The 24,843-nt window shown below is 36.2% G+C and overlaps 1 protein-coding gene and 1 long non-coding RNA gene across 4 annotated transcripts in view; one reads left to right on the forward strand and one right to left on the reverse strand.

Moving 5' to 3' along the window:
• The window catches only part of LOC103099096 (uncharacterized), a 64,382-nt gene extending 44,198 nt beyond the window's left edge, over positions 1–20,184 (reverse strand). The window contains exons 1-3 of one of the 3 annotated variants that reach the window (XR_001622850.2): positions 19,456–20,181; positions 17,336–17,627; positions 10,382–10,501 (exon numbers count right to left, since the gene is read on the reverse strand). This is a non-coding gene — a long non-coding RNA (uncharacterized LOC103099096). Of the gene's footprint in view, positions 1–10,381; positions 10,502–15,749; positions 17,628–19,455 lie in introns of those variants that run through there. The other 2 variants (XR_001622851.2, XR_468593.2) reach the window with 2 other exon arrangements.
• TENM3 (teneurin transmembrane protein 3) overlaps positions 1–24,843 on the forward strand; it is a 3,501,974-nt gene that overhangs the window by 1,527,672 nt on the left and 1,949,459 nt on the right. The gene's annotated exons all lie outside the window — the stretch shown is intronic.

Below are 24,843 nucleotides of genomic sequence, written 5' to 3' on the forward strand. Positions count from 1 at the left end.
TTCAGCATTTGTCATTTTCCATTTTCGTCATATTAATCAGTCTGATGGATATGAGGTGGTACCTAAGAATTGCTTTTATTTGAATTTATCTAATCAATAGTGATTTGGAGCATTTTTTCATATGACTAAAAATAGTTTTAATGTCTTTATCTGAAAATTTCCCGTTCATATTCTTTGACCATTTGTCCATAGGGAAATGTTTTGTAATTTTATAAACTTGATTCAGTTCTCTGTATAGTTGAGAAATGAAGCCTTTGTCAGGGACATTTGCTATAAAGATTTTTTCCAGTGTGCTGTTCGTCTTTTAGTCTCAATTTCATTGGTTTTGTTTGTGGAGACACTTTTTAATTTAATGTAGTCAAAGTTACATATTTTACATGTCATAATTTTTTCTATTTCTTGTTTTGCCCTAAATTCTTCCCTTATCCAAAAGTCCAACAGGTAAATATTTTGTGCTCCTCCAATTTGTTTATGGTATCACTTTTTTTTTTTTACAAAATCATGTATCCATTTTTACTTCACCTTGGCATATGGCATGAAGTGCTGGTCTATGTCTAGTTTCTGCCATATTTATTTCCAGTTTTCCCAGCAGTTTTTGTCAAATAGTGAGTTTTTCTTCCAGAAGCTTGGATCTTCTGGTTTGTCAAACCTAGGTTACTTTGATCATTTAACATTGCTTATTGAGAACTTAGTCTAGTCCATTGTTCTTCCACTCTGTTTCTTAGCCAAGATCAAATTGTTTTGATTATTGACACTTTATAATACACATACAATTTAATATTAAACCCTACCTTTCACAAGAAGTCCCATTCGAGCCTATTTAATCATAATGCCTTCCCTTTGAGGTTATTCACTAATTTATTTTGGATATATCATATTTGATTGTTCATATGCTTAGACTAAGAGCTCCACGAAAGCGGAAATATTTGTAGCCTTTCTTTGAATCTCCAGAACTTAGCAAAATACCTTAAATGTAGTAGGTGTTTGATGAATGTTATTTGATGGCCAAATGTCCCCAAAAATAAAAAAAACAAATTTATCCTTTTTATAATCTAGTTGGAATTCTCTTAACATTTTTAACAGAGTTAATAACTTCTTTATTACAAAGACTATAGGTGTTAAAGCTAAGAATTTAAGATCTTTTCCCTCCTGTAATATTTCTACCAGCGTCCTAAAATACTCCAAGACCTTAAAAAGCCATCCAGCTTTCCAATTTCTTGGCTGAGCATGCTAGAATGTAAGCACATTGTGAGTAGGTATTGATTCATTCTCTATATTTGTGTCCCTAGCACTTACTCTGTATGACACATAGTAGGTGCTTAATGAATATTGTTGATCAATTGATTCATTGAGTTGAGAATATGTGTAAATTTATTTATTTTTTTTAATTCTTACATCCTGTCCTAGTAACATTTCCATGACAGAGGGCAAAGTCTAGGTGAATGGGGTTAAGTTACTTGTTCAGCATCACACTTTTAGGAAGTATCAGAGGTCAGATTTCAACTCTGGTCACCCTGATTACAGACCTGGCTCTCTATCTACTGTGGCATCTAGCTGCTCATAACTTTGATAAATTTAAAGCACAAAAGTAGACAGTAGAGTGTATAGTACTCTAGAACTGGAACCAAGAAAACTGAGGTCAGGCAGAGTCTAAATTCAGATGGAAGGATATCGTTCTTCATTTTATTTCCTCCGTGAATTTTTTACTAGTGCAAGTGACATGTGTCTTCTTTCATATCATGATGAACATGGAAATATGTATTGTAAAATTACCTGTGTACAACCTATATCATATTACCTGCCATCTTGGGAAAGGGGGAGGGTTGGGAGGAATGGAAAAAACATGGATCAAAAAGTCAGAAAATAATTATTGAAAATTGTATAAAAATGTAATCTGGAACAAAAAAATGTAAAAAAAAAAACAGAAGGAGGTCAAATCTGCTCTCAGACACATGCTAGCTGTGTGATCCTAGGCTAAATCTTTCTGTTTCAGTTCCTTTATCTGTAAAATAAGGATAATAATAGCAAAAACCTACTAGAGTTGTTGTAAGGATCAAATTAGATATTTATAAAGTGCTTAGCAAACTACCTGATATAATTGGTACTTAATAAATGATTGATTCTTTTCTTCATTTCTTGAGTTATAGTAGCTAATAGCACACCTACCCAGAGAACACGCCACCCCCCCAAACTGCTAGAAATGTAGTCATGAATAAAAGAAGCAGGAAAAAGTAAAATCTTTCTTTAAAAAAATTCTCTGAAGAAATAGGCAAGTTTTCAATAAATTTTCAGTGGCTACAGAGAAGATGACAATTAGAGGGGCACACACTAAATACTACTAATATATGACCCTTCTTTGACATTGTTACCTAAGTGCCAAATTAACAATAATGTTCATCTTACTGTCTGTCATATTCTTCAGTGGAGTTTAGATTAAAATTATTATTAAGAATCATCAAAATTTATAATCATGAACATAATCATAAACATGAACATGAACTTAATTTTTAGTGGAATGGAGATTCTATTTGGAAAATTCAACATTCTAATTCATATGTGCATAGTTAATCAAATTCCAAGAATTTTAAATAATGATTACAGATTTCTCAGTGAGAATATTTTCAAACATTGACACTGTTTTTGCAAAGGTTTTGGCTGTTGGGGGTGGGGTGGCAGAGCAGAAATTGTTAACCTCTTTGTAGAATTGGTTTCCACTAGCCTGATCCTGTTTATATTAAGAATCAGCCAATAGGCTATTGTTACTTTACTCACTCTGGTCTGCTCCACCTCATATCAGAAGGTTTATATATGTTTCAGGATATCTTTGATTCTTAGAAAACTGGTGACTATATTCCCCAATTTCACCCTACTTTGGGTAGAAGGACTCATTAATTATTCCAAAAGACAGATTTATCCATTCAGAATAGCTTCCAGCCTCTACCTACCAAGAAATTCCTCCTTTTTGGAACCTGCTATATTTCACTATATTCCATCTACTGAATATATGAAAACCAGAATTAAGCAGCATCCTGTAAATGCAAAGCTATATTTTTTCTTCTCATAGACACATAGAGAAAATTATAAATAAATTTAAATGCCTACTTTATGATAATATGGACATTTTCCCCAGTTTCAGATCACACACAAATCTATATTAATTTTCCTAGTCAGTAGTTTTAGAACACATTACAATTATTTTCTTCCCCTAGCTTATTCCACTTCCTGCTTTTCCACACACTCACATACTAGGGAGTGTGTATGTGGGGGGAGGCTCATGCAATCAAACATAAGTTGTGTTCGTTCTTTTCTTCATAGCCCCTAAGTATCACCCTCTATATAAAGCCTTTCCTGATACCCTTTCTCCAAACTATCTTGATTTTATCTCTCTCTCTCTCTCTTACTGTCCCTCTCTATGTCTTTCTCCATCCATCCATCTATCTATCTATCTATCTATCTATCTATCTATCTATCTATCTATCTATCTATCATCTATCTATCTAATTATCTATCTACCTGTCTGTCTGTCTGTCTATATTTCTTTCTACCTGTTTTTCTATCATCTCTATTATAATATGTGGACATGATGTAAAGGGCAGCTACTGTTTCACTTTTGTTTTTGTATCCCCACACTTTGTATTTTCCCTTTTTTGCCTATATTCACCTCTCTTCTTTTCTGTACTTCTACATTCTTGAAAAACCCATAGCCCCCTCTTTTCTCTTCTGTCAGTTCTACCTGTTATACAAGTTTACCTCCTCCCTGTGTGGTAGCTAGACCCTGGCTTTGCCACTTGCCTCATTCATCTGCTCAATGGGTGGCATGGGGGGGGGGAAATATCAAGAGCAGTCATAAACTGATGCCTTTTGTTTTTATATGACTTTCATTTTCATTCCTCATAGCCTATATCCAGCTATAGCTTGAAATGAGAAAAAATGAACAAAACAAAGGAAGATATCTGATATTGTATCACATGTATTCATAATTTCTCCCACTACATTTCTTGGAGACTATATGTATATGTATATATATGTATATATCATATCTGTACATAATATATATATATATGTATACAGTTATTTTAGTGAATAAAATTCTGGGCTTAAAGTTAGGAAGACATCAGTTCCAATCTAGTCTGACATGGTGTGACTCAGGGCACATCTTTAACTGCTTCCTGCCTCAGGTTCCTAAACTGTAAAATGGAGAAAATGCTAGCACTTACCTGCCAGGGTTGTTGTAAGGATCAAGATGGATAATATTTATAAAGCACTTAGCACAGATTCCAGAACGTAGTAGGTATGTACTTGGTAAATGCTTATTCACCCTCCCACAACCCTCCTACTGAGAGCTGAGAAATGTCTTTCATCATCTCCTTTCTGAAAACAAGATTTGTTACTAAAACTAATCAGAGTTGGCCATGTTTTAGTCGAGACTTCAAAACTGTAGATTATTGCCATAGCAGTTACAAAATAATGTAGGCTTCTGTTTATTTTCATCAATCAATTTCTTATTCTTTTTGTACTCAGATTTTTTGTTTTTGTTCTAACATGTTTGAGTATTATATCCATTATGGAATGAATTTGGTATGAAAACATTATAAAAAGGAGCATTTCTATGCCCTAAAGAACGACTCATCTCTTGATTTGCTACCTTCTGAAGTAAAGGATTCTCTTGCTTCCCAAAGAATGCTGACAGGAAAGAAGAACATAATCCCAGAATATTTCTTTGTCAATTTAAAAAGAAAGCTATTTCTTTCAGTGTAATAAAGAAACTATCTTATTATTTCTGCAATTTAGTTTTATTAGTAGAATATCTGTGCCTATTTTTAAAATTCTAGGAAGAGGAATGAAGGATTAAAGACCATATTTTATGTATAATACCATCAATAACTGGTTAAAAAATACCCTGAAGAGTAATTTAAACAAATATTTTCAACTGATTTAACAATCTCTTTCATATTAACAATAACAAGTGTTGAGCCTGAGATTTAGTACTATTTTGCAAGCAGCACTTTAAATCCAGAGAATGGAGTTTGGGATTTTAATGGAATCTGTTTTACATCAAATAAGCATCCAAAGCAGAGCCAGTAAATCTTATTCTATTTTCAAACATGAATAGATGTTTCTCAATGAATGTGAATTCTGCTGTTTCCATTTTTATTTAGACATTGAAACTTTAGGAGAAATTATTAGTTGAAAATACCAGGTCAGATTTAGCTCTTTCATTTTTTCTTTCCTTCCTTCTTTCCTTCTTTCCTTCTCTCCCTTCTTCCTTCTTCCCCTCCTTCCTTCCTTCCATTTACCAACCAAGATAATCAAAATAGCTTTTATTCACATTAATAATCATAAATGTCAGTTTGTCAATAAACTTTTATTTAGCATCTACTAAGTGACTGGGTAATATTTAAAACCTTAAATTTGGAAGGGAATTTAATTTCTTCCATATAGGTGATTAATGTTATCAATTTGAAAATAGAATGGAATTTGCAAAATTGAATCTAGTTCAATCTGAATTCAAGTTATGGATAACCCTCTATACCAGTGATGGCAAAACTTTTAGAGACCAAGTGCCCTTACGCCACATGTGAGCCCCATGCCTTACCTAAGAGAGGGGAGGGAGGAGGAGCTCCCATTGGGCTTCTGGGCAGAAAGGCAGGTCATATGAGAAATGTCTTCAAGTGAATGGAGAGGAGAAACCTCCAGCATGTGTGACATAGATTTGCCAATATAACTCTATAACATCCAAAAGAAACTATTATTCTGATCTAGCTGGGGATGTATGTTACATGCTTATCTTTTGTTTTTTGGACTATTCCGATGATTTTATTGTTATTGAGAATTCCTGATGAAGGAATCAATACAGATTGGCAGCTTTTCTGAAATTTCTAGTCTTAAATAGTTTCCTGGGCAAGAGAGATTAATTGACTTGCCGTCATACAAATTTTGTATATCAGAAGCAGGACTTGAAACCAAGTGTTCCTGACTGATGCTTGATCTCTATCCACTAAAATGTCCCTCATGATCTCATTATTTTAATGAAATATAATATTTATAATAAATAAACTAAAAATTTTTTCTCAACCTTTAATTCGATTATATGACTAAAAATGACAGAACCACAACATCTTGAGGTAAGAGAGACTATATGACTTAATTGGCACAATTTTGACCTGGAGGACAGGAAGACCAGTCTTTAGGCTCTGCTTCTGACATCCTTGGACAAGTCATGTGTTTTTTAAGTGTTCTAGGCAACTCTTAAGAGTATAAGTTGCAAAGAACATGACATCCCACTTTGGGAAAGGAAGTTTACTAATTGGAGTTCCTTTCAGCACTGAAATCATACATCTGGTCCCTATCTCTTAATATCAAAAATAAGTTTAAAATGTCCCAGACCTACTAGAATATTACTTGAATTCTATCATCTGACCAACCCAATTATTTGGAAAATAGCCAAGCATTGGGAAATCAGCAGAAGGTAGCCTCAAAAATAGAGGTCACAGCTTATATGCCATTCACACATATTAGTTTAGAAGGGTCATTCAGGTGCTTTCAAAAGGATTAGTTACTCCCCTTATGGAGTAGGAAATTTTAATTAGCTTGCTTATCATAGCAATAATAATCATAACAATAATCACTGACATTTATATGAAGCTTTAAATTTTTGAAGTACTATACATACTTTGTCCCATATTATAAAATCTTAGAGCTGTGAGGGGGATGTCTTCATTTCCAGTTTCCCACTCCATACTGGACCTCTCTGTAGAATTCTTCACAAACCCAGTTTCTACTTGAATACTTTTACAGTTGGGGACCTCACTACATGAAAAAGTAACTAAATCCATGATTATACAGTTAAATGGTTAGAATAGTTTTTCCCGTTAGCTATGCCAGAAATGCTTCTTTATAACATGGATCTAACTTATATCCATGGTTTTTGTGCTACCAGAGCTATGCCAAATAAACCCAATTCCTCTTTCATGGGTTGATCTTTTAAATATTTCACAAGAATTATCATGTATCCCCTAAGACTGAAGGATGTTTCTTCGATCATTCTTCACATAGAGTGATTTTTTTATCTTTGTTTTTTTTTTTATTGTGGTATGTCATTTAGTGGCTTTTCCCCTGAAATAAGAGACCTTTTCTGGGGCCTGGAGTGGCACAGGAGATGTCACAAAACCTGATAATTCACCAGATCCTGACTTTATCTGTTTCTATATGGAGAAAGGGGTCATCATCTGCCCAATCTAAGAACTAAAGTATCCTTGTTGAATATTTTTTCTATACTATAGCTAACCTGATTTTGTTAACTTTTGAATGATCTTCATGTTGTATATTTTGAATCTGTTACCCAAAAAACTACGATCCCCAGCAATACTACAATTCCCAGCACCCTACTTACTTCCTGTTGTTATGTGTTAATGTAGATGGGATATAAATTGGGTGTAATTCAGTCTCTCTCTTTTTCCTTCCTGTTGTGGCTTTGGTAGCGTGGGGATTTTTGAGCAGGTAGAAAAACTTAGTCACATGGTCCTATTTTGTCTGATAATAAACTTTATAAAAATAATATTTGAAGTATTGGACATTAAATACTACAATGTGTCTCAAAGGCAATTAGGTGCCAGAGAGTATAGAATTCACACAAGTCAGGGACATTTAAATTCAAATCTGCCCTTAGACATTTATGCGCTTTATTATCCTGGACAAGTCACTCATCCCTTCTCACATGTAACATGGGAATAATAGGGTTTTTCTCAGATTCAAATGAGATAATATTTCTAAAGCCCTTTGCACAGTGCCAGGGACATAATAGGTGCTACACAAATGATTATACTCTTCCCTGATCCCACCTTCATCCCCTTGTGGGATAATAAAGAGTCAACAACCAAACCAGGAAAACCTGCTAATGTTGACAAGCATTGGAAGACACTTATTTTGTTATCAGTTCCTTATGTCAGTGAAATTATAGATCTAGACACCCTTCCCATCAGCCTCATTAAAAAGTAGGCAAACACAGGGCAGCTAGGTTGTGCAGTGGATAGAGCACTAGACCTGGACACAGGCAGATATGAGTTCAAATCTGATCTCAAAGACTTGCTAGATGTGTGGACCTGGGTAAGTCACTAAACTTCCCATTTGCCCCAGTTCCTCCTTTATCTATAAAATGGGTACACTGGAGGAAGAAATGGAAAACCATTCTAGGATCTTTTCCAGGGAAACCTCACAGATGAAGTCAGGAAAAAAATATAATCAGAAAAAAATGAACAACAAAAGAAGGGCTTAGCCAAATAGTGGAGGAACCTCAAGTATATTTTCACCATATGAAGTTATTGGAATTTGAAAAACAATAGGGAGTCACTGTGGTGTTTTCAATAGAAGACTTTTGTGAACAAATTTATGTTAATTCAAGGGAATGAGGCAGCATAAACTAGTTGGGGAGCAAAGGATAAATGGAGGCACAGATTTGTGCAAAGAGGCTCTTCCCAAATCATAATCCAGGCAGGCAAGATGCAAAGAAGGTCTATACTAGGAGGGTTCCAAGGTGAATTAAAAGGAGGGAGAGGATTTATGGGTTAGGTGAAATTGCTTTTAGAAGAGAATCCACAGGGCTCTGTTAGCAGCCTGCCTTTTTTATCGGAGTAGGACAATGTCTTTCCAGCAAGGTAGCAGTGAGCATGAGTGTGCAGGGTGGAACATTTTATTATCCTTTCTCTCTGGCTATTTTATACTCTGGCTTCTATACTTTCTCTTTCTCTTTCTCCTTTGTACTCTTTCCACCTCTACCATTCATTTTCTTTCTTCTCAGCTGTAATCTACATTATTCTGATCCCTAGCCCCACCAGTTGGGCTCCAAATGAGCATTCATTCCTCTTCTCTATCCTTTCATTTCACAGGAAGTTATTTAGTCATTTTAAGTAATGTGTGACTCCTCATGACCCCATTTGGGGTTTTCTAGACAAAGATACTGGAGTGGTTTGTCATTTCCTTCTCTGGTGCATTTTACAAATGAGGAAACTGAGGCAAACAGGGTGAAATGACTTATTCAGGATCACAGAGCTAATAAGCTTCTGAGGCCAAATTTGAACTCAGGAAGATGAACCATCCTGATCCTGGGGCAAGCATCATTTCCATAAAACTACTTGTCTGTCCTTCTTTTCATATGACTTAATGCAATTACCAAGCAAAAGTCTAAAGGAGTCAAGAAGGCCTGGGTACATATCCTGCCTCACACTTGCTGCCTGTGAAGCCATCACATAAGCTCTCTGAGGCTCAATTTTCTGATCCATTAAACTATCTCAGAAGGTTCATATGAAGAACTTCTTTTGGAATCTTTAAAGTGCTATGTGGGATTGGGCTGATTTTATTCTCTCATACCCTGAAATTTGAAAGTGAAACTATGCCAAAAAAAAAAAAAACCAACAAAACAACCTCTTTTGGAGAGATGGGCCAAAATCACCCTGAAATCAAATTTAGGGTTAAAGGAAGGACAAACTGTAGAGACCTTTGAGTTATGGGTGGGCCTGTTGCCAATATTACTGTCAGTGTCTAGGTGTAATTCCCACATATACCTCACTTAAAATTAAATGGTATAATAACCCTCAGTAATTAGATCCTATATTGTCAATTTACACGTACGAAAGCCAGACTCACCACCATTTTATTTCCATGAATTGCTTTTATAAAGAGAATGGATGTCAACAGGTGACCAAACCACCTGCCAAATGGGGAACCAAGGGTGGACATTCAACATGAAAACAGGCAGAAGGAATGCTTCAAGGACATAGGGTACACCATTTAAAACGATGGAATGAAGCCAAAATTGGCTCAGGATATAGGAGTGAACCAGCTGGCATAAAGCAAATAGAGATAGAGTAGTTAAATCTGAACAAAAACCTGGTTCTACCCAGGAAGAAAGGAACTAGAGGCAGCAACAGGTCTCAGACAGAAGCATCTATAACGTTGGTCCATGATCATAGGAGCAGTTATTTGAAAAATCTTTGAGGTTCATATGGTTTCCTTAATATGCCCAAGAAACAACGTAATCAAATTCCAAAGATGGCAGCCTTTTAACACATAATCCTTTCTACAAATTCTTTCCTTTGTAGAAAAATCTCACTAACATTTTCCTTGCTATTTACTTATACCATATCCATTGTTATTGGTATGATCATAGAGTTACAATTTCCTTTTGGGAAGACAATCAGCCAATAGATTTATTTCCCCCTTGTCTCCTTTCCTGTCTTGCAATTAAAACCAAGTGAAGGAACATTTGTTAGGCACCTACTATGTGCCAAGAAGTAAATGATCTAGAATTCATCTATCATTTGACTAGCAACTAAATAGATAAACTTAAAACTCACAAGGATGATTGATTAGGAGAAGCACTTACAGTACTCTTTTCTTGTCACAATAGGGCAAAATGCAGAAGAAGCTTAGGATCAGAGACTCATACCTGGAAGGGAAGCGGGATGTCATCTAAGCAAACTCTCTTATTTTTTCTTCTTCTATCCTAGGAAAGGTATCAACATTAAAGGTAATAGAGTTAGAGTTAGAAGAGTGCTTAGAAGCTATATAGTTCAACTTACTCGTTTTATTGATAAGCAAATTTAGGCACCCATGAGTTTTGTGACTTATCCATGATAACATAAGTTTGAAGTGATGGACATAGGCTTTTGACTCCAAAGTTGTACCATGCTATGTTTTGAGAGAAGGGAAGAGTGAGAATATGGCAAAGTAGGATGTGAAGCTCTCTCACCTTCCTAATATCCCCTCCCACAAACACCTAAAAATAACTTGATAGAATCAAATCTAATAGTAGCAAAAACAGAGAGTAGATGAGAGTAAAGCTGAACAGCTTGGAAAAAGGGAGAAAAGTTTCTGACTTTCCTGGCCTCCATTCCATCACTGTAGGACCTGGTGGCAGAAACAGAGCAAACAGAGTGGAATCAACAAGGTAATCCCAGGAGGCAGGATTAGCAATCTCACTTTGTTTACTTGGTTCCAAGGAGACCACTGGAATCTTCAAGTGAAGGGCCCTGGGAGTAGCTGTGTCTGCTGTGGCCTCAAATCCCCCACTGGTCCACAGCTGGGGATTTAAGGAGTAGACACTGAGGAGTCTGTCAGTGCCAGACCCTGAGGGCAAGAGGTTAAACCTGACTGCCAACAAACAGAGGATTTTGGAAGCCCAAGGAGTAGGACTAGACAATTTCTCTGTCACAGAATGCAACACTAGGAGAGGAGGAGTGAGGAAAGAATGTATAACACTGAGTGCACTTGTGTAGGGGCTGTGGTCCCATTAACTGTGTTCACTCCCAGGAGAGTGGAGTCCCTGGTTGCTGACAGAGGGAGGCAAACTGGTTGCTTGGAGTAGTGGTGGCAGAAATGCAAAAATGCTAATGGGCTTTGGTCCAAATACCTGAAGTCAATCATAGATTGGGAACTGAGCAAGGATCTGGGATTACATCAGACCCTAGACTATAAAAACTAGAATAACTAAATAGGAACCAGGTAAAAACAAAACAAAACAAAAATCTTGAAACTTGAGGTAACATACCCTAGCACAACAGGAACCCTGGGAGTCCGCAGAAAAGCCAATAATTAAATCTTTTGATCTGGCTGGTATAATTTTCAATTAATTAATTATGAGCAAGTACAGGAGGAAAAAAGCCAACAATTAAATATTATTATGTGGACAGAGAAGACCTCAGCCCAAATTCAGAGGATAGTGATTTAAGAATATTCAAAAATAGCAAAGAAATAAAATAAAAAATCACAAGCTCAAAAGCATCACTTGGAAGAGCTTAAAAAGACAGGAAAAAAAAAAACAAATCAGAGTGATTGAGGAAAAAGTAGAAAAAAAGCAATGGAAGAAAAATATGAAAGAAAAATCACCCAAATGAAAAAAAAAGACAACTGAACAAGGAGAAGCTAACAATTTCCCAAGATAGTAAGAAATAATAAAGCAAAATCAAAAGATAAAATAATAGAAGAAAACATGAAACATCACAAATACACCTGATGTGGAAAGCATATCAAGGAGAGATATTATAAGAATAGTTAGACTCTCAGAAAGTTACAATTTAAAAAAATATTTAGCACATTACTCCAATAAATCATCAAGTAAAGGCACCTAGAAATTCAATAATCAAAGGATAAATACAAATTAAAAGAATCTACCAATCACTACCTCAAAGAAACCCAAAGATGAAAATACACAGAAACATCATTGCTAAATTCCTTAACTGCCAGATTAAAGACCGCAACATTAAAAGAACACAGGGCATAGAGCACAACATTTCATAGAGCAAAAGAACTGAACTTACCGACAATAACATATTTAGCAAAGTTGAGCATAATTCATAAAGGTAAAAATTGATATTTAACAACCTGAGAAAAGTTTTAGCTATTTCTGGGGGGAAACACAGAATTCAGGAGAAAATTTGATTAATAAAAATCAAACCAAACAGTACAAAGACAAATCATAGGCAACCCAAAATGTTAAATTGTTTGATTCTTACATGGGAAAATGTCATTGATGGACCCTGGGAATGGCATCATTGCCTAGGTATCTTGAAGGGTTTTATGAGGGAAGACTTGAGGTTAAAGTGAATGGAATGGAATGAGTCAAAATGGTAGTGGAACAAACCAAGAAGAGGTGGGATTGAATGGCTATCTCAAAGGGAGGAGTAATAAATAGAGGAAATCTCATGGAGAAGGAGAGGAGGAGAGAAAGGCTGATAGTACTAGACTCCTACTATCATCAGACTTGAGATAAAAAAGAATATGCACAATTAGAATGGTAAACAGTTTCTTAATGTACAGAGAAACAGGATGAAAGGGGAATGGGATAAGAGAGGGATTGGGGAGGAGAATTCATATCAATAGATAGGAGGACAAGGTACTGGGATAGGGAGGTACTCTTAGGAGAAGATATGGAAAGGATTTTTAGAATCAAACTCCTCATATAAAGAAGCAGATGGGCACAGCTATGGGGATAAGAAAGGGATTTTTGGAAAGGTGGATAGAATAAGAATTAAAAGGTAAGGGAGAAGGGTCAAGGGAGAGACCTTTGGAAAGATGGGCTAATTTGGAACTAGGAATGAAAGGGGAGAGGAAAAGGGAGGATTTGGGGAAAGGGCTATGAATTGGAAATATATTAGTCAAAGGAAATTAGACACCTAATGAAGGATACAGTAGAAAGAAAAGAAGAGGATGATAAATAGTGAGAAGGAATGGAGTAGATGGAAATACAGAACTAATAAAATGATATTGAGGGTAGATGGGACAAATTCACCCATATGAAGAAAATGGATAGAAGAAAGATGAAAAATCAGGACCTGACAATATGTCATTTACAAGAAACTTTGAAAATAAGAAACATACATAAAGCAAAGGTGAAGGGCTAGAGCAGAATAGACTCTACCTCAGTTGATCCAGAGAAGGTAAAGGTATTGGTCATGATCTCTGCCAGAGTTGGGGTTAAAATAGATATAAAGGGAATGGATCAGTAGAACAACTATATTATATTGAGGTGTGGGATACTATGAATCATGAAGCATTACCAATATTGGATTTGTATATATACCAAGTGTTATAGCATCCATGTATTTAAAGGAAAAACTAACTGAGATACAGTTGGAAATAGAAAACAAAATAACAATAGTGGGGGACTTTAATTTTCCCCCTCAGAACTAGACAAATCTCACCAAAAATAAATAAGAAAGAAGTAAAGGTGATGAATAGAACCTTAGATAAGTTCAACATGAGAGATATCTGGAGAGCTCCCACACATCTACATGAGGTTAATAGTAGTTCTAAAACTAAGCATACTCATCCACACATAGTTTCTGGTGGGATAATGATAATTTAGAGAGTATAAATATTTTGCACATGTCTTACTTTAACACTCATCATCCTATGGAGATAATCTTGCATTCCTAAGAGGTTGTGGCTTTGCAACAAAATTCCTTTTGGGTATGACAAAGCTGGTTTTAGAAAGGGCATGGTGTTGGTAACATATTGTGTCTGCTGCCTAAGGACCATTCTAGTTAAATATGGTCCTAGTAATGTGTGTTCACTGAGATACATGGTTTAAAATAATCAAATTAAATGCTGATAGGAAAATGGAGAAACAGATCTAATCTTATACTGCTAAAAGAGTTGCAAATTCTTTTTTTAAAAAAACAATATGGAGATATACATTAAGAACTGTATAGCTATTCATGCCCATTGGCCTTTTAATCTCTATTAGGGTTAAACCCTAAGGGCATTATTAAAAGGGTAAAAAGCTGTGTATGTATGAAAATATTCAGGGAAACATTTTTATAATGACAATAATATAATTGTGTATAATGACAATAAATAGTTGGACATAACTCGAAAACAATGAATTGGAGAAATGGCTGAATAGATTGCAATATTTGAATGTAATGAATTGTATTATTTTATTAGAATGACAAATACTGAAAATATAAAGAAAATAAGGGAACTCTATGAAGATAAAAATAATAAAAATAATGCATACTTTGATTACATTTAAAGTATCCAAGTAAAGCAAATCCAAAGGGAACTCAAAAGCAGAAGCTGTTTATAATTAGCACACATATATAATTTACATATCGTTAAACAAATGGTAAACAACTTGGAGTTTATGGTTTTGCCCAAACTTTTTAATGCATTTTAGTTATTTTTTTCTGGGTATTGATGGTTATTAAGGATATAATATTTTTTTAAAGGGAGAGAGAAGTTTAGTGAATGTTATGTGCCCTGGATTTTTTATTGAAGGTTTCATAACTATTTCTGGATAAGCTAAGTGAAGTAAGAGTTAGAATGATGTACTTGGAATCAAGAGGACCCAACTTAGAATCTAATTTTAAATTCTTTCTAGTTAATTTGGCTAACTCGCTCAATTTTTCCCAGTCTCAATTTCCTCATTAGTTAAATGGAGTAATAATAATTATTTACCTAAGAAAATTGTAAAAATCAAATAAGATACTGTCTAAAGAACTTTGAAAAATCTCCAATAAAAAATCTCCAACATCTATAAGGTTATATTATTATTATTATTATTAACACTTTACCATATCATTTTTAAAACCCTTACTTATTTCATAGAATCAATACTATTCCAAGGCAGAAGAACAGTAAGGGCTAGACAATTGGGATTAAGTGACTTGCTTAAAATATGTAAGTAAGAAGTATCTGAGGTCACACTTGAACTCAGGACCTCCTGTCCCAAGACCTGGCTCTCAATCCACTGAGCCACCTGGCTGCCACTGACTTTACCATATCTTAAATTGAGATTCATTTAAGTTGACTATGAGTGTCCTTTAAAAATTGATAAAATACCCTTTATATATGTAAATCAAAAATCATTTCAAAAGCCTCCTAAAAATGAATACTGAAAAATAAGATATCTTGCTTTCAAGATCTATCAGTACTTCAATGATGCCTGATTTCACTGACAATGGATGTTTCCTACATTTATACATGCTTTTGGAAAGCCTTATTGATTGCAGCCAAAAAAATCTATCACCTGATAATCAACTTTCTGAGAATGATCCTTTTAACTTTAGGCAATCCTTGAATGATAGATTCATAATCTGTTTCTAAGCCTACATTTTATACAACCTGAACTCTTTTGGTCTTGTTTTTTAGATCACAGGCCGGCCAAAATGACATTATCAGTATATATATATTTTTTTTCCTTTAGAAACTATCTAAAAAACTTTCATAGAATAATCAAGAAAAAGTATATGTTTATTTTTTATAACCTTTATTTGTTATTAACTTAAAAATTAACAGTAAACAAAAGGATTTTAATATGCAATGGAGAACAAAATCAGTCCCTAGGAAATGGATCTTTTGTTAAGTACATTTTAAAGAGCATGTTAAATAAAATTATACAGTGAAAAGTAAAAATGCCTACTTGTATTCTCTTATGAATTTCTTTTGTCTTTAAAAATAGATAAATCTAAATGTATATATGTATCTATACACATATTTACATATCTGCTTTTGCCTTTATCTTTTTCTATATACATACAGATATGGATTTGTGTGTGTATGCATACTTATGAGTATATATAAACATAGTCTGAAATCCTCTATCTTTGAGGGTAAAAGTTAGTGTTCTGAGTACAAAAAGGAGCTCTTTAATGAATCCAGTGAGTGATATTTTCACTCACTACGAGTAGACATAACAATAAACCGTATACAGGTAAATATTCTGTAAAGACAGAGCAGGGTAGAAACATTTATTTTCCTATGAAATCCACCCTAGAATAGATGCTATTAACAGCAACCTCCCTTCTCTCCGTTCACTTAAAAAAAAAAAATTCAGTATTTGCTGGATACCTCCCAGTCTAAGGTAGAGGAAATTAAGAGTCCATTGCTCAATCTCCACAAAAGAATTTTCCTGTCTATATCAACATCCTCCCATAGGCAGTCCATAAAAGTGTAAGCTGCCAACTAAACAGCTTTTGGGATGGGTTTATAATGTAGATTTTCCTCAATTAACTAACAAGAAACTGTTTGGCAGAGTGTTGAATAGCACCCTGGTACTTGAGCCTCAATTTATCTAATCTATTTCAGATAACATATGGGGCAACACATATATTTTCCCCGTTCTCCCCCCCACCCACCCCCCAGCCCATGCTTGCAGGAGTGATTTCTTCAAGACACAAAGAAGTTAATTTTCTAAGGGTGCTATTGAAATAATATCAAAAGTCATTTCATAGACGAGCGGTGAGTGTTCAGTCAAGTCGAAAAGCGCCAGCACCCGTGCATTTGCATAAAACGCTCTCTATAAGAAGCTATTTGTTATAGGAATTCAAATTGCTAATACTTAAATTACAGATAAATGCATGTTGTTTTGAACTGTTTATGTCACTAAGGTAAATGTAATGGCGCAGACATAATAATACCTTAACGGCTTCCCAATATTTATCGTTTGGGTGAGGACCAGCCGGCGTTATCTGCAATTCGACAGTAATTTTCAATCACTACTTCAGAACAGTTAACATTAAAAAGAATCAATACGCGCTCCGTTTTACGGCGTACCCATGGACAATCACTCCCTGTTAATGATCACAAGTGCCGGCTTGTATCCATCACGGTAATTTTTCCTCTTCATAAATGGAAAGGAGAAGCCCAGACTCAAGGAAGGTACTGGCTAGGTACCGTTTGGGCTCTGGGTCAGGCAGTTACTGAAGTGATTCACCCCATTGTCAACAAAGTGTGGGAAAGTACCAGGACAATAACAATAGCAGGAGAAGCAGCCAGGCTTGCCTTCATGTCACTGAGTAAAAAGTGAGCATTTCAAAGATGATTTCTAGAATATTACCTGAAAAGATCAGTCTTATGCCAAATGCTTGTCACTTGCAGATAGATAGGTAGCTTGATTTGATTTTTAACAAGCTTATAATGACACATTCTTGGATAGCTGACATCTCGCTGCCTGCCAGGCGGAACATAACGGTTGGGTGAATGCCACTCTGGACTCTGTCCCTGACACTTCCAGGCTCACGGGATGTTGGCTGCACTCCTAAATTACACCAGGGCTCTCTCTTCTCCCCGGGGGTCTCCTGGGTGGTCTGCAGAAGTCTTGGGAAGGTAGTGGTGGGGGTTACCTAGTCCTGAAGTAGAAAAAAGCCCTGGTTAGAAATCAGGAGTCCTCACTTCAAATCCTGGTTGGTAAACTAGGGATAATAATAGCATCTACCTAATGGGCTTGTTGGGAGGGTATAAGGAGAGGACAAGTATAGTTCTTTATGAACATTAAAGCATGGGGTATATCCTAGTTCTCATTATCCTCAGCAGCAGCAGCCAGCAACATTCCCATTTAGATTATCTGCATTCTCCCAAGTCTCTGCCATTTCTAAATCTTAATATCCTAGGTAGGGCATTGCCCACAATTAGTTTGGGAGGATAAAGGGGGGGGGCAAGTGATAAGAGCTATAAAAGTTTAATAAAGATAAATGTAAACAATGATCAATAAGCATTTATATAGGACCTAGTAGGAGCTGTACAAAGATTATTCCAATTAAACATCACAACAACACAGTGAGAAAACTTGGGCAAATAGAGATGAAGTGACTTGGCCAGGATCTCACAGCTAAAATGTTTATCTTATTTCACATTTAAACTAAAGTCTTCCTGACTCCAGGCAGCTAGGTAGTTTAGTATATAGAGTGCGGGACCTGATATCAGGAGGTCTTCACATCTGACCTCAAACACTTAACTAACCCTGGGAGCCTGGACAAGTCATTTAAAACCATTTACCTCAGGTTCCTCATCTGTGAAATGAACTACAGAAAGAAATGCCAAACTACTCTAGTATATTTGCCAAGAAAAACCAGAAAGAGGTCAGGAAGAGACAATGCCACTGAAAACAACTAAATAATTTCCTGATTATAGGCACAGTTGTTGATCCCTGGAGCTACTTGTTGCTTTTTTGAGTGAACAACTTGATTCTGACATTATAGCAGTGGGATCCAAAGTAACTGTTTCTCTATTTATAACTGCTTGTATTGAGTAGAAACCGATTGATGAGATCAGATGTTAAAAAGAACATTTAAAATCAGTTAACCAACAAGCATTTATTAAGTATCTACTGTTTATTTTTTTTCAGACACTCCTTAGTGCTAGAAATGCCAAAATTAAAAGGGACAGAATTCTTTCCCTTAAGGAAAAATTAACTATTTTAACATAAAATAGAAGAAAATTAACAAAAAAAAAATTAGAAAAGAGCATTTCATTAATGTGTGTTGTTATGGGCCACTCAGATAATCTTACTCTTCTATCCATAGGAACATGGCTATGTAAAAACTATAGAACTATTTTCTTTTTTTTGTTCCTCCCTTCATCCCTCCCCTCTCCTCTGTCTTTCACTCTCTCCTTCTCCCTCTTTCCCTTCCCTTACTTTCCCCTTCTCTCAATTCTTTAATTTCTTTCTTCCTATTCCTTTTTCTCCTTTACTTTTCCTTTCCCTCCTCTCACAGACTGGATTTTACTAAGTTTAACACCCCACATCCCCTTCACTCCTTGGTTTTGTCCTACTACTGATCAGCACAGATGATTTAAACTTTCCTATGCTGATATGGACCAGCTTGTATCTCCTTAGGCAGCCTGGTGGCCACCCACTCCCAGATGCTCACTAAACTGGTTCCAGACTTAGCATGGACCCCTAGTTTCCTCTAGATTCACTGCAGTTCAAATTTCAAACTGAAGAGATCCACCAGCCTCAACCTCACTTTCCCCCAGTAGCGATTACAGAGATATACCAGCATTTTATTTATTTTCAAAGTGTTCTTTCCTAAAGTTTTCCACCTTAGCAAAGTGGAAAATTCTACATTCTCTGGTGACAACCATTTAAAGAATTGCCTACTTTAAGGATTCACAGACTCCTCCCTAATCCAAAACAGGTGACTGTTCAGATCTTTGACACCTCTTTTCATACTATACCTTTTAAAAATTGAATATAAATATGAACAGCTAGTCTTCCTAATTCCTTTTTATGTATGAATTACTTGTTCTCAATGCCTGAAGTATTATAACACTCCTTCAGTCTGTCCTACTTAGTCTTTTTGAAAATTCTTTGTCATTTCTTATTTTTATCCTCATCTTCCTCCTCCTGTAGATCCTCTTCCTCCTTCTTTGTCATCTTATTCTTCTTCCTCCTTCCTTCTTCCTTCTTTCTTCTTCTTTCTTCTCCTTTTAACCCTTACCTTTTGGGCTTAGTATCATTTCTAAGTCAAAAGAATGGCAAGAGTTAGGCAATCAGTTAAGTGATTTGCCCATTCACAGAGTTTGCATCCCCTTGTAAGGTCTTTTCAGATTTCCTTGTATTCAAAGTTTTACAGTGTAATATTTATATGGGAATTGGAAAACAGGGGATAAATGGGGAATAATAAGGGAGGTTTGTATAGGGGTAAGGAGGAGTTAAAGGGAGAGAGGGAATATTGCTTGGAGAGGCAAGGGAGGGAGATGCCCCCTGCTGAGAGGAAACAGCAGGGGTCCAATAAGGACCTGGCAGGAAGGAAGTGCTAGTCACAAGACCCAACTGCCACTCCCAGTTGGCCCCTTCCCCCATAAACTGTCAGTCTTGTTTCCTTTCCACAACAGAAAGGTAGATTTAGAGGAGAAAGGGACCCCAGAGATGGTCTTTTACTTAATGATAAGGGCAGAGAGGTCCAGAGAGGTTTAGTGACTCACTCACCTAGCATCACACAAGTAGTAAGTGGCACAGTCATTCCTTCAGTTACTGGGGTCCAGATATCTTCCAGAAAATGCTAAATGACCACTTAGGAGGTTATGTTTCAGAGAGAGACCTGTTCAAACAGTATGAATGGCCCATGAAGTCCCTTCTACCTCTTGGTTTCTGTAGCTTTGATAACTCCTTGTTTATGTATTCAGTTTCTATTGTGCCCTCTAATCCACAAATGTTAAGCTCTTTCAGTTCCAGGCAGTGTCAATAGCAATAGAAATACAAAGAAAAATGCTAAAACTTTCAAGAGTCCTAGATACTAATGGAGGAAATAATATGTGTATGTGTGTATCTATTTCTCTGTGGTGATGCTCATCACTTTGTATATGTACATATATGGTCTTTCCAATTAGGAAGGTCCACTTGAAAGCAAATTAACATTTCATTACCCCCCCAATTTATTATTATCTTAATATAGTGCTTTATTTAACCAACATAATGGTATTTTATTTTCATTATTTGGCCATCTTTAGACTATATCTTTTTAAGAGTTGTTAGCAGCAGCTCTGTAATTTCTGAGTTACGGTCAAAACTTTTAGGCATCTGCCCCTGCCCTACGTGTCTTTTCATGCTTTTTTTTCCCCTAGACATCTACTTTTTCTTCAGCTACAGACCTTGTTGCTTGTCTTCCTTCTCCCTTTTCCATCATTTTTTCCCTTACCCTTTTTCTCCAGCTGTCATCGCATGTCTCTCTTCCTTCCTGTGCTTTTAAAGTTTCAGGCCATGGAAAGACCTACTGCTGTTAGGAGTAGCCATGAAACTCCTGCTGATTTCATCAAAGCCAGGTGGCAGGACTGGAGGCACCAACATTTCAAATGGCAGAAATGGAGGAGTATAAAGATTGCTAGTGGAAAATTACATTTCTTTAAGTTATAAACAAACTTATTCTCTCTCTCTCTCTCTCTCTCACAAACACACACACACACACACACACACACACACACACACACACACACACACAGCCTCCATGTTACATCTCATAACTGACAGAAGATTCTTAATAAATAGATTCAAGAAATATCATGAATTGCGATTAGTGCTTCAACCTGGAAGAAATAGAAGGATATTGACTTGAAAATTATTCCTAGGGGGCAGCTGAGTGGCTTAGTGGATTGAAAGTCAGGCCCAGATAGGAGGTCCTGGGTTCAAATCTAACCTCAGACATTTCCTGGCTGTGTGACCCTGGGCAAGTCACTTAACCCTCATTGCCTAGCCTTTATCATTCCTCTACCTAAGAACCAATGCACAGTATTGATTCTAAGATGGAAGGTGAAGGTGAAGGTAAAAAAAAAAAGAAAAGAAAATCATTCTTAGCCCTCATGGGTCTTAAAGTCTTCCAGTCTAGAAGTCTAGATAAATTGATCTTCTTAGTGCTTTAACTCCATTTCCTATTTATATGATTTAGCAGGTGTTGTCCGTTATGCCGAGGATGTACTCATTCACTGTTCTTTTTCTTAAAATATGAAAATATGACATTTTCTCCAAGGTTTATCTCATGTCCACATGAGGCCATTCATTGTTGCCCAGTTGTTAGCATCTCCCAAATCACTGTATATACCTATTTGCTATGTATTTATACATACTTACAAATGTATATGTTGTCTCCCCTCATGAGGCTGCGAGGCCACTGTATGCAGGGCTGGTTTTGCCTTCGGCTTTGTAAGTCTTCCTGGCAGAGTCAGTGGATAAGACACAAACACAGATCAGTATAATGGGAAATAGAATATGATTCAATACATCCGAGAAGCAAAGAACAAAATTTAACACCGGAGAAGAGAAAGGTTGTTACCAACAACAGGAATCAGGGAAGACCCTATTGAGGAAATGGAATTTATGTTGGCTTCAAGGGATTCAGTGGACAGAGGGAATGGTAAGATGCTATAGGCTCCAAGGGCAAGACTGCCAAAATTTTAGATGTAGAAAAGTGCATGGCATGTTTGGGACAGGAAGGATTGCCTGATGTGGCCAAAGCATAGAGAAGCATTGTAGATTAAGTACAGGTTTGGTATACAAAAAAAAAAAAAGATCTAGTTACACTTCTAATATCTAATAGTTCTAAGAAGAGGGACAAATCCTTTAATCAATCTGAGCCTTAGTTTCCAGACCTGTAAAAAGGGGATAATTATACCTACCTTGAAAACTTATTGGAGCAGTGAAGTGACTCAGTGGATAGAGAGCCAGGTTTCCATGAGTACCTGGCCTCAGTCACTTCCTACCTGTGTGAACCTGGGCAAGTCACTTAACCCCAGTTGTCTACCCTTAGTGCTCTTTCGCCTTAAAATTAATATTTAGTACAGTCTTAAAATAGAAAGTAAGGAGTTTTCTGGAAAAAAAGCATTATGAGTTTCAAATATGACAATTTGTATATTTAATGATTTTGAGAATTTACTATATAAATATCAATTTTTAGTAAGTATTAGTAGTAATCACAAGGCAATTGAAGTAAGTCTTCAATTAAAGGCACCTAGTAAGTCTTCAAAACTTTGAATTCTGAATACACTAATCTGAGATGGTTATCTTTATTCAGAGTGTGTATTTGTCTCCCTCTACCCCTCCACATACACATACTTAGATTTCAATATGGGTTTGTCTTGTGTTTTGGAAATGGTGGAAATGTGGATGTCCTAAGTATTAAATGGAGGGAAAGGGGATGTTTTAAGTCTGAAAATGCTTCAGATAAAATAATTAAGCCACTCTCAAGCTCTAGCTCAGGGGGAGATAGAAAGCCTCAGTTTTGTGTTGTTTATGTTATTATTCACCAATACATGTAAGGGAATGATAGTATCATTCCTCAGAATAGTGTGAAACACGAGCCTAAGATGATATGCCAAGGCAAACTTATTACTTGCTTGATTCATACCTTGCTGAGAGTATTGGGAAAAATATAAAAGAGTTTTTAGCTTTTTTTCCTTCCAGAAACGGAACATGGAGTTTCAGTTCAGCTTTTACCAAGGCCACAGAATAAAGGAAGGATAGGAGTAATCTTGTGGCATCTAGATAGCACAGCAGATAGCAAAACAGGCCTGAAGTTGGGAGGAACTGGGTTCAAATATAGCCTCAGATACTTCTTAACTATGTGACCCTGGACAAGTCTTGCTTGTACTCTAACTGCCTAGCCCTGCCACTCTTCTGTCTTAGACTTGATACTGAAATAGAAAGTAAGGATTAAAAAGAGAAAAGAAATTAAAATCTTTGACATTTAATTATCCTTGCTTAAAAATTGTAGTATTGTCTAGTAGTATAGTCTAGTAGAATTAACTCAATTCATCCATTGTGGAGTCTGGAACACCTGAATTCAGATCCTTACCTCAGATACATGCTTTGTGACCACGGAGAAATCATTTAAATCATCTTGGCATCAGTTTTTTAATTTATATATTTGGGATCAAAGAAGATAATATATGTGAGTGACTTGCTCCAGATCACAAAGGTAATAATGGCCTGAAGTGAGATTTGAACCCAGGTCTTCCTAATTCCAAGTCTAGCACTTACTCAACTATACCACTAGACTACCAAGAATGCATTTCTTAATGTCTATGGGTACATATATCCGTATCCCTTCAGTAGGAATGTTAGAGACCATTTAGCACCTTTTTATTTGCTTTCATTCTCAGCTATTGAAGTAGCTTCTGTTAGTGGGCTGAAGACCAAGGCTTGAATTCTTCCTCTTGTAAAGATTAAAATTTAGGAATATGGGGAGACTGAGGCAGATAGAAATTAGTTTCTCTCTGCAAGGAATATTATATTTTTTAGAGGTTTATTAAAGGTTAAAGATTAAAGAAGATACAGAATAAGAAAAAACACGTACCTAGGCCAGATAACCTTACATCACGGAAGAGACACATCTGCTCCAAAACGGAAGTCCAAAAGAAGCCCCAAAAACCTTTGCAACCAGCTTAAATCCTTCCTCCATCTCGGCCCACCTCAGAATTCCCGTGAGATTACAAAGCATTTTGGGGAAGTGGAGCAAAGGCTTGTGGGGATTGTAGTTCTGTATTCGAGTCTATTTTTTACACTCTGATACTGACTTTCATCCAGTCATTTGATCTTCTTTATGCCTCAGTGTGCACAAATGAAAAATGGGGATAATTAAAGAAACTCTATCAAGCAATCTACTAAGAAAGTGCTTTGCCAAACCTGGGTTCCACATACCAATGTCAGCTCCAATGATTATTCTCTATTTATTTTTCTAGACCATTCTTTGTAAATGTATAAACCTTGCTGATCTCATTTCACTTCAGATGTGTTGTGCAGTGCCAAACACATTGAAGATGCTCCAAAAAAAAAAAATCTCCTCAAACGCTAAGCAATCAAATCTCCACTTGAAACTCACTTTCTTTCTCACCATCTCCTCGCACTGACTCTTCAACAACCTCATATGCACACCTGGATCGACTACTCCAGGCTGATGTCACCAATTTATGACTGTCTCAAAGGCCCTTGTCTATGGTACTTGCAGTATTCAAACTCCCATCAAAACTGCCTGTCTACAAGTCACAGAATGGAGTCAATTACATGCTTTATTTTGGCAACGTCCTATAACTGAGCTGGATAACTTGGGTCTCTCAAAATCTGCTCTGGGCCGG

This window comes from Monodelphis domestica, chromosome 6 (genome assembly GCF_027887165.1).
Source record: "Monodelphis domestica isolate mMonDom1 chromosome 6, mMonDom1.pri, whole genome shotgun sequence".
In the NCBI taxonomy this organism is placed as follows: Eukaryota; Metazoa; Chordata; class Mammalia; order Didelphimorphia; family Didelphidae; genus Monodelphis; species Monodelphis domestica.